General features: G+C 36.0%; 1 long non-coding RNA gene across 1 annotated transcript; it reads left to right on the forward strand.

Annotated features, from left to right (window-relative positions):
• The first annotated feature begins 685 nt into the window (after positions 1–685).
• LOC124086692 (uncharacterized) lies at positions 686–5916 on the forward strand. Its single transcript, XR_006849881.2, has 3 exons — positions 686–800; positions 3848–3980; positions 5263–5916. It is a non-coding gene; the product is annotated as an uncharacterized LOC124086692 (long non-coding RNA).
• Positions 5917–9944: the final 4028 nt, after the last annotated feature.

Genomic DNA, 9944 nt, shown 5'->3' on the forward strand with positions numbered 1-9944 from the left:
TCCACACCCAGCTGAGGATAAGACAATTGGCTGTCCCGGGCTTCCTTGCTGCTTCGCTGTGAGTTTCAAACAATCGCCACTTCTTCTGAAGGTACAACTGAGAGCCTTTGGTTCTTATCATCATCGTGAGCACAAAGCCTGAGATCCCGGTAACAACACAGAGACAGAAGTGAGCAATGAAGCAACATGATCCGGTTGGGAGAAGCACATTCTCTGAGCATGAAAGAAAAAAAAAAACACTAGTCAACAATCCCTTTAAATCTCAGCGTCCCTGAAAATCACGAAAATTAATGGCAGATATGATTTGGTTCTGAAATTGGCAAGTAAGAGTGAGAGAATACATGAATAAGGGACATGGTACCCAGTGCTGGTGAGAGTGTGAATGAACAGACACTCGCATATACTACCTAGGAGCAAAAAGGACATGACTTAACCAGTAATGATACTATGGTTTAGATGTGAGGTGTCCCCCAAAAGCTCATGTGTGAGACAATGCAGGAGAGTTCAGAGGTGAAATGATTGGATTATGAAAGCATTACCCTAATCATTGCATCAATCCAATTGAATGAATTAACTGGGTGGTAATTATACGTAGGTAGGATGTAGCTGAAGGATGTAGGTCTTTGAGGGTGTGCTTTTGGGGTGATTATTTCGTCTCTGGTGAGTGAGCATTCTCTCTCTGCCTCCTGGTGCTGTGTTCTGAGCTGTTTTCCTCTGCCGTGCCCTTATACCAGGATGTTCTTCTGCACCTCTGGCCCAGAGCAATAATCTGCCATCTGTGGATGGAGACCTCTGAAACTGTGAGCACCAAATAAACATTTTCTCCTCTTAAATTACTTTTGTTGGGTCTTTTGAGCACAACAGTGAAAAAAGATGACTAAAACAACTAACATTTTGTAAAAACTTAAAAATATATTAATATGTATTATTAAGCAGAAAATCAGACTATAAAACATGTACAATCTGTCCTATGGAGAGCAAATATATATATTTGTATATCTGCATAATAAAATTATCTAATTATATAACAAAAATGTACCTCATACTTCATTCAGGATGATGTAAAGCCATAGGTGATTTTTAATGCTTTTTAATATTAGAAATAGAGGTATTACACAACAGAAACAAAACATAACTCTTAAAAAAGAAGAAAGCTCATTTTAATAGTTGATCTAACGGAAAAGGAGAATAAAACAGTGGTTACTACAGGGTGAGGGGAGAGGGGAAGAGAGGGATGGGGGAAGACTTATGAATGGGTACTAAGTTACAATAAAATAAGAACAAGAAATTCTGTTGTGTTATTGCACAGTAGGGTGACTAGAGATAACAATAATATGCTGTATATTTCATAAAGATAGAAGAAAGAATTTTGAATGTTTTCATCATAAATGATAAATGTTTTATGAGAGAGATACATTTAACCTGTTTAGAACATTATATAATGTATACGTGTATTGACACTTCACATGGTATCACATTTATATGTCTAAAGTTTTAGTTTGTATGTATTCTGAAAATTTTAAAAAAGAACATTTTGTTAAGAAAAGAGGTAACTGAAAATAAACATTTGTTTACCTGCTACAACAGGCCAGAGATTATGCTAAAGAATTTGCATGCATCATCTTAGTTGAGCCTGACAGCCTCTGTGAGGGCAGGTATGATTAAATATTATTATTATTATTATTTGTATGTAACCCAGACAATTTTATTATCCCTTCCCACACATTTAAAAAATTAAGAATTAAAAAATCTACCAACCAACTAAAAAGAATTCAAGTGATTTATTGGAGTTTCTTATTAATGTGGAAAATAAAAATACAGATGGTGATGAGGAAAACATATTCCTAAAACTTTATAGATAGCATAATCTTAATTGTGTAAAATACCCATATGAACTCATACAGAAGAGATCAAAGAATTAAAAATTCCACCAAAAAATTTATAGGTGTCTCTTTCAGCTGTGAGTTGGAGTGTTTCATTCCTGTTCTTTTGAAACACCAAAATTGACACTCTAATAAGATATTACAAATTTATATTATATATTATTATTTTATAATATAATTTTATAAACTTATAATAAACTATAGTTTTAAATTTAAGAGTGTAAATATACAAGTATATAAATAAACACAAAAGTAAATATTTGCTCTTATTCTATTTTACTGGGACCTAAGTTAGTCTTGTTTTGGGGTCTATTTTTGTTCAGGGAGAAGGAAAGGAGGGGGGGGTCATATTCTATATACCTGAGATTCTAGAAGAAACTTATTGATATTTCAAATGCATTTTTGATATAAGCCTGTCAATCTTGGCTGCACATTAGAATCACTTGGGTGCTTTTAGAAGGTATTAAAGGCTGGGTTTCATCTCCAAGAAATTCCTATTTTATTGGTTGAGGCTTGCATCTACCGCAGTCATCAGGATTTTGTTTCACCTCTCCTAGTTGATACTACTATGTAGCCAGGGCTGAAAATACTTAGGTTATAGCATTTAAATGCCAAAGCCTGTCTCCAGAAACCAAAGCCAACATCTCTGAGAGTAGGTGCTATCAATAAATGCCTCCCCTGGAGTACACCCCATGCAAATACATTCCAGGCCTGGAGCTAATCCTACTTCCAAATGTAGCAATATTCTTTCTTTGTCTCCACTCCCTCCCCTATTTTCCTTTATACATTTCAAACCATGCTCCAAAGAACATCTGGGGCTTTTTGAATTTTAATCCATTGACTATCTTCCTTGATATTAATTTTTTTGATTAGAGCTTCAAAGGATTGAATATTTTTATGACTCTTGATGGTTCCTATATTACTTTCCAAAAGGCTCCTACTGCTTTTCATTATCCCTGATACGTAACAATTTACTTCATTAAATTATTCCATTTTTCTGACTTTGGTGACTATAGCAGGTATAAATATTCTATCTACTTCTTCATTTATGATCGCTACCTATTCTCCCTTACTTGGAAAAATTACTTTACAAATGTATCTATTATCATCTGCAATAATATTATTATGAATACATATAAATCCTATAAATAACTTAGACATGATCACTTTAATGAAAACTTTAAGCATTTTTCCTGTCTGCTTTTTTTATTGTTTTTGTTCCTCTTTACTATGAAGATAGATTTCATGTAATGAAAGATAAAACGGTTGAATTTAAAAATTTATCACTTCAAAACTTGTAAGTATTTTTTCTTCCAATGATCTCATAAAGTGTTAATTCTATTTTGATATGTGAGTGTGTATATAAGTTTTTTATCCAACAAGGATTTATACCAGTTTGTAGATGCAAAGGAGCTACTGAAATTTTCACTCTTCAAAGATTAGGTAATTTTGCAAAAACTGTTTATACACTGGCCCCTTCCCTTCAAGTCACATGAGCAAGTGCACATACAGGTTTTCCCTTCTGTCTCATTGATCCACCTGTCTAGTTTTGTGCAAGTAACATGCTGAGTTAAATCCTGCTGCCACATAATATCGTTTTATATCCAAAAGAGCTGGCATTCCCTAATTCTTTAAGATATTATTTGACATATGCTCAAATATATTTTATAAAATTCTAATTTATTGCATGATATTTCCTTTTGATCTTTTGCTAAGGATTAAATAAAATGTGTAAATTAATTTGTAAACCAAAAATATTTTAATCATATTTTTGGATGCATTGAAATTTCCTAATACTCACAGCCATCTCTTACGGATCAAAGCAAAGGACAATGACCCCATTTCTCTCTTCTCAGGACCTAATTCTTTTACTTTCCTTTTAGCAATAAGTTTCTTGCCAATCACAGGTCCAGGTTTGAGAATTATGAGAAGATCCTAAGATTTTTATTTCTACTTCCTGACAGTGGCACTAAGTACCCAGAAAAATAGCAAATCAATGTCCAGCATTGAATTTAGACTTCACCTTCAAACAAAGCAAGAAGCGCCATGCTGAATTTGGGTGCACAGTCTGGCCTTGGGAACAAGAAAAGGACCAAGGTGATTATTTAGGGCTGTCATGTTGGGCATCCAGACTTTAACCCTGTTCAGTAAAAAAATATTGCTTTTAAATGTATCATATCACCACTGTAAGCATGCATACTTATTTAAAATTTCTCTTCCCTCAGCCATTTCAAGTGGATATCGTTGAGCTTGATATGTGCATAAATTTTACCCAGAACTCTAGCCTCAGTGCTGCTTATATAAGAGATAATCGGTTCAAGAAGAGAATTAACTTCAACTGAACTCCTAGTGCAGGGGAGGTACCTTGTCACACTCAACCCCTGGGCACATTCTGTGAGGGAGGGATGTTTCTAAATCCCCCTTTAAAATCCCCATATTTTAAATGATGAAATTATATTTCAGACTTTGGGGATTGAAGTTGGCCTTATAGGACACTCAAGTCACTGCCTTGACTATTGGCACCTTTTGTATCTTGATAATGTTCCAGAGAGATCTGTCAGAACACACGTCTGAACCCCTTTGAAGATGCAAAGCTCAGGTCTCTTCTTTCAACTCTTCTTTCAACTGTGTCTGGGTTTATTATCAGATGCCTCTTGTCTGACCAGTTAAAACAAGATAAACAAAACAGAATTCCTTTAGATCCAACTTCCTTACAATTTATGACTTTAGGGTATTACTTGAGTACTCGGAAGTCAAAGAGAAAAGGGCTTATCTCTTTACTCAACTAGTTCCAAGAATTTGGAGGGACTATCACTCCCACTCAGTGACAAGTAACACAGAGAAATTGGCATCCTCATAGTTAGGAACCCAAAGTATGGTTGTTTTTTTCAAGGAACCACATTCTTCATAACTGGGGATATCAAGAAAATCTTGTTTTTCTCTCAACTGTCAAAGCTCTTGCAGAAATATCCCTGGACCCTCAATCCAAAGGAAGCTGTACCCTCAACATCCATTTATAATAACAGTGTCACCTTTTCTATTTCTGGGAAAGTGGAGCGAAGCCAGGATTTTTAAATCCTCATTCATTGATCTCCTGTACAACCTCTCAGCTTATACTGTTTAATATCTTGTTTGATTGACCTTTGAGTTTCTGAAAGAATGGATAGGTAACTTGTCCCTTAGCAGGTTTTCCTGAAATCTCATTTCTCTTGGCTTTGCTTGAGAGAAGAGTGAGACACCAGGCCAGGCAAGGTTATGCTCTCTAATGAGGACCTGGAGTAACAGGATGGGGAAGGGGATTTGATGTCAGGAACCATCAACATCCAATCAGGACAAAATTATTTTCTGATTCCAGCTGACCATGCACTTTTCTTTGCAGCTGCAACTTCATTAAATGGAGCACTGAGTCTCCCACAAGAAAAGGTCAACATTTCCATTTGGGCATTCAAACATCTCAAGACGGGTTTGAGGCCTCAGTGTTCTATTGATTCAACCATCCCCACGCTGAGCACAGAACTTTGCACAGAATAGATGGGCGATGTCAATCAAAGCTCACCGTTGGGGTTATTTATTTTCAGCTTGACTCACAGGGCTATCAAATATTGAAGTTGAAGGGGAAGAAAGGTAATTCTACTTTAGTACATGTGTGCAAATAAAGCTTTCACAATTGATGCATTCCTGAAACTGAAATTCATGAAGAACACTTTGAATAAGAAAGTGTCTTTCTGCCTTCATTTGGCCTGGGTTTACTAAATACTCATTGACCATAAAACACAAAAATAGGGGTCTTCAGAGGAGACACTGACTCTAAAACAAACTATTGTAATTAAGTGCCAAGTGACATGGAAATATAAAGCACTGATGATCAAGAAATAGGAGGAATTTTCTTTGGAGTACAAAAGAAATTGGTTGCTTTAACACATGGAGAAAATTATGATATTTTCCTGAGAAACTGTATACACGGGTCAAAAGTTTGCTAAAATTATAATATTAATGATAGCAAAATTGAAAATAATTTTTTTATTTCTTTGAATATTTTATGGCATTAGTTGCATCTTGATAATGTTTTTTATTTAAAAAGTCTAGTTTTGTATTATACATTAAAGCTTCTCTGCTCAACAATACAAGCTATGGTATAGATGTTGTTTATTAATATTTTATGAATGCTATATTATTGCAATTTTGTTTTCCCTCAAGTTTCCTCCTTTTCATCTCCACCAGGTGCACTTTGCCCCTTGAATGGATCATATCCTTTTCCCACATACTCACTTAAAACATGTTGGTCATGCTGGGCACGGTGGTGCACACCTGTAATCCCAGCTGCTTGGGAGGCTGGGGCAAGAGGACTATAAGTTCAAAGCCAGCCTCAGCAACTTAGGGAGGCCCTAAGCAACTTAGTAAGAACCTGTCTCATAATAAAAAATAAAAAGGGCTGAAGATGTGGCTTAGCTGTTAAGTACCTCTGGGTTCAATGCCTGCTACAAAAAATAAAAATAAAAAAATAAATGGTCTTTCTGATTTTTCAAATAGTCTTGTTTCTCCAAATTTGTCTTTGAAATTCCCTTCCAAGAAAACTAGCTTTAATTTTAAAAATATGTAATAAGCAGAAAATAAGTCAAATCAACATTAAATAAAATGATCCAATCACTGTATCACCCATGATAAAAGGCTATCTATAATTTTTTTTTTAATAAAATGCCTCCCTGGCCCTCTGTAAATGTGTTCAGATCTCTCCCATCTCTTCATCTCCAGCATCTTGGTTAACTGGTCTCATAGGTTTTATATTTTACCTAAAAAAAAAAAAAAAGGATGAGGGTTCAATTACTCCCTTTTTCTTAAAAAAAAGATTTATTTATTTTATTTGTTTTGATTAGTTATACATGACAGTAGAATGCATTTATGCACTTTGATATACATGGATGGGATATAATTTCTCATTTTTCTGAGTGCACATGTTGTAGAATCATATTGGTCATGCAGTCACATATATACATACAGTAATAATGTCTGTTTCATTCTACTATCTTTCCTATCCCCACACTCCCTCCCACCCTCTCCCTTCATTTCCCTCTACCTAATCTAAGGTAGCACTATTTTTCTCTAGTGTCCCCGCCTCATTGTGAATTAGTATCTGCACATTAGAGAAACCACTCGGCCTTTAGCTTTTTTTTTTTTTTTTAATTCTATTTTCTTCAAATTTTTCTGTATAGATGGCTGTATTCTACCTTTCCTAACCCAGGATTTAATATGATTTACAGATAAATCCTGTCTTTTCATGAAAAAAATGAGTGAATCTATAAGGAACCTGAGAACACTAAAGCTATATGTGTGAAGGTACTAGAGTGGGCTCATCTTGTCCCCAGCCCATGGCTGTTCAACAGGAGCTACAGTGGTGGCAGCACCTTCCACCTTTTATGGGTTGAAAGCTGGCCATGTCTAATGTCACCAGGAGTTATTCTTGAGTCATCCCCAAGGTTGTGCTTCAAGAGCAAACCCTGACCTTTCCTGCTTCTCTTCTTTTGTTGACTTTTATTTACTCTCCCACAGCGAGTGACCATTACGTAGTCCCCATTTACCTGGTCAAAACTCTATGGTGACTCTATGCTCATCACCCTTCTGCTCTACTCTGTTTCCTTTCTTCCCGTCTTGATAGGCTCTTTCACTGAGAACCACAGAGGGCCACAGAGACCTGGTGTCTGAATGTGTATGAAAATGTGGCTGAAGATTCCTTCACAGTGGAAAGAGATACAGCATCCTGTAACTCAGGCCACAGTGACTTGGCTTTACAGAAATCAGCCAGGTGTCCTACCCTTGTTCTCTTCTACCAAAGATGACTTCTTCCCAGAATGATTCACAACTAAAGTACTCATGGCCTCTAAGAAACACTCTCCCTATTCCCAGCAACATCTACAGAAGTATGATCTGGATCAACCATCCCTCCCCTGACCCTATCAGATTCACAGACATACACAGTCTTAGAGTTTGAGTTACTCGGTCTTATATCCTTGCCCATTGAATGGAGGACCTCATCCCCATTCAAAAGCACCTGTATCAGTTCTTTTCAATTTGTCCCTATTAATGGCTTCAGAAAATGTCAAAACAAATCATTATGACAAAAAGAAAAGAAAAGCTTTCACAGTCAACTAAATTCCTAAGTTCATCTTCTCTCTGCCTCAGGATCCCCAGATCATCTTTTCTCTAACTCTCTTTCTTTTCATATTCCTATGATCTACATGCACATACATCAAACTCAGGGAATATTGTCTAAATACCTGTGATGAGCCTGGGCATGAGAGATGTCTATGGGTAGAACCAATGTTAGCAAAAAGTGGGGGGAGTGTCAGAGGACAGTTTCCAAAGGGATAGCTGTGAGGAATTCCTGATTTCCCACTTCACAGGGAATAACCTGGGAAAGCATTGTGGATGTGGTGTCATGAGGTTTGGTCTTGAATAATTGCTCACTTACTATTCAGGTACAAGCCAGGAATGTTGCCTAATTGTATATTGCTGATAAGATTTTATTTCCCTTCATTTCTTGGATGATAGCTTACAGCTCATTTCATTAATTCTTCCTAGAGATTCTGGCGTCCTCTCTCTATATCTTAGTATTTATCTTCCTAAGGACTTTCATACGCTGCATGGCAATGTAAATTGATGCAAAAGTCTTGCAAAGCAATTTAGCATTAATGGATCAAGAGTCTTAAAAGTGTTTATACAGAGTTATTATGATCCAGCAATTCCACTTCCAGAAATCTATCCAAATGAAATAACCTAAGACATGGGGGAAAATAAATATGTATAAATATATTTGAAGAAATATGTTTATCACACCATAGTTTCCCATTCTGTTGATAAGATAAAAAAAAAACTAAATAGATAATAAAAGAAATTATTAAATGATAACATATGCATATGATGAACTGTTATGCAGCTATTAAAATGGTGCTTATGGAAAATTGGTAACATAAAAATATGATATATTTTATTACATTAGGAAAAAACATGAAAGGTGTAGAATTGTGCATAGAATATGATCATGGCCATGTAGAACTTGCATACAAAATAGGCTACAGGGAAAAAAGAAGTAGACTGGAGAAAATGAGAAAGAAATGTTGACATTAGGATCATCTGGGTTGTTTTCACTCTATTTCTTCTTTATTGAATATTCAAACTACTCTTGGATGAGAAGATTTTTTTCATTGATATATAATATTTTTAATAAGTTTTGTAGAGTACATTTATTTCATATGATACTGGAGATTGAACCCAAGTCCTTGTGAATGCCAGGTAGGCATATCTTCAGCCTCTAAACTATCTTTAATCAACATTTTTTTTTCTTTTTGCCAGATGATGTCATGCAGAATCATACAGCTCAGACGTCTGCATTTGCTTTCCTTTATTATCAGACTTGAATCCTCATAAATTTCTCATGGGTGAAGCATCTTAGCCCACACATGCGACATCAGACAGAGGCCGACTCCCTGCCTCCCCCTTCATGGTTATTTCTACTCCGCCCACACACAGAGCACAGAGTCTGACCACTTTAATGTACAATAAACATATTTCTCTAATTTGTCTGAAGCTCTTGATCTGCATTCAACTAAAAAGGAAGTTCTAGTTTGTTCAATACAAACATTATTCATAATCTAATTTCCACTCCTGTTCCTATAGCCTCTCCCTTTTGGTATTTCTATGATTTGGTGGCCCATGACTGCCAAAATCAGCTCCTTTTGGAAGTTGTCAGAGTCTTGTATTATGAGTCTTCTGCTATCCCAGCAAAGTTCTGCTGCAAGATTTTCATAAACTCCTGCAAACCATCACAATGTGAGTACATTCTCCCCACTTCAGATACCCTGTCCTTCCCACTACCTACCATCCAGCATGAGACTGAGTAAAAGTAATTGAGTAGATTGTTCAAGTGCCTTCTCCACTGTTTGGACTAATGCTAAAAGCAAGTTCAAAAGTTTCTCTCTCTTTCCTTTTGGGCTCCACCCTTCCTCCCTCTGGAAGAACTCCAGTGTGGGCAATTTAATTTCATATGATTAATCAATTAACAGACAT

Source organism: Marmota monax, unplaced genomic scaffold, assembly GCF_021218885.2.
Source record: "Marmota monax isolate L192 unplaced genomic scaffold, Marmota_monax_Labrador192_F-V1.1 WCK01_AAM20220418_F8-fsc00024, whole genome shotgun sequence".
NCBI classification, from domain to species: domain Eukaryota; kingdom Metazoa; phylum Chordata; class Mammalia; order Rodentia; family Sciuridae; genus Marmota; species Marmota monax.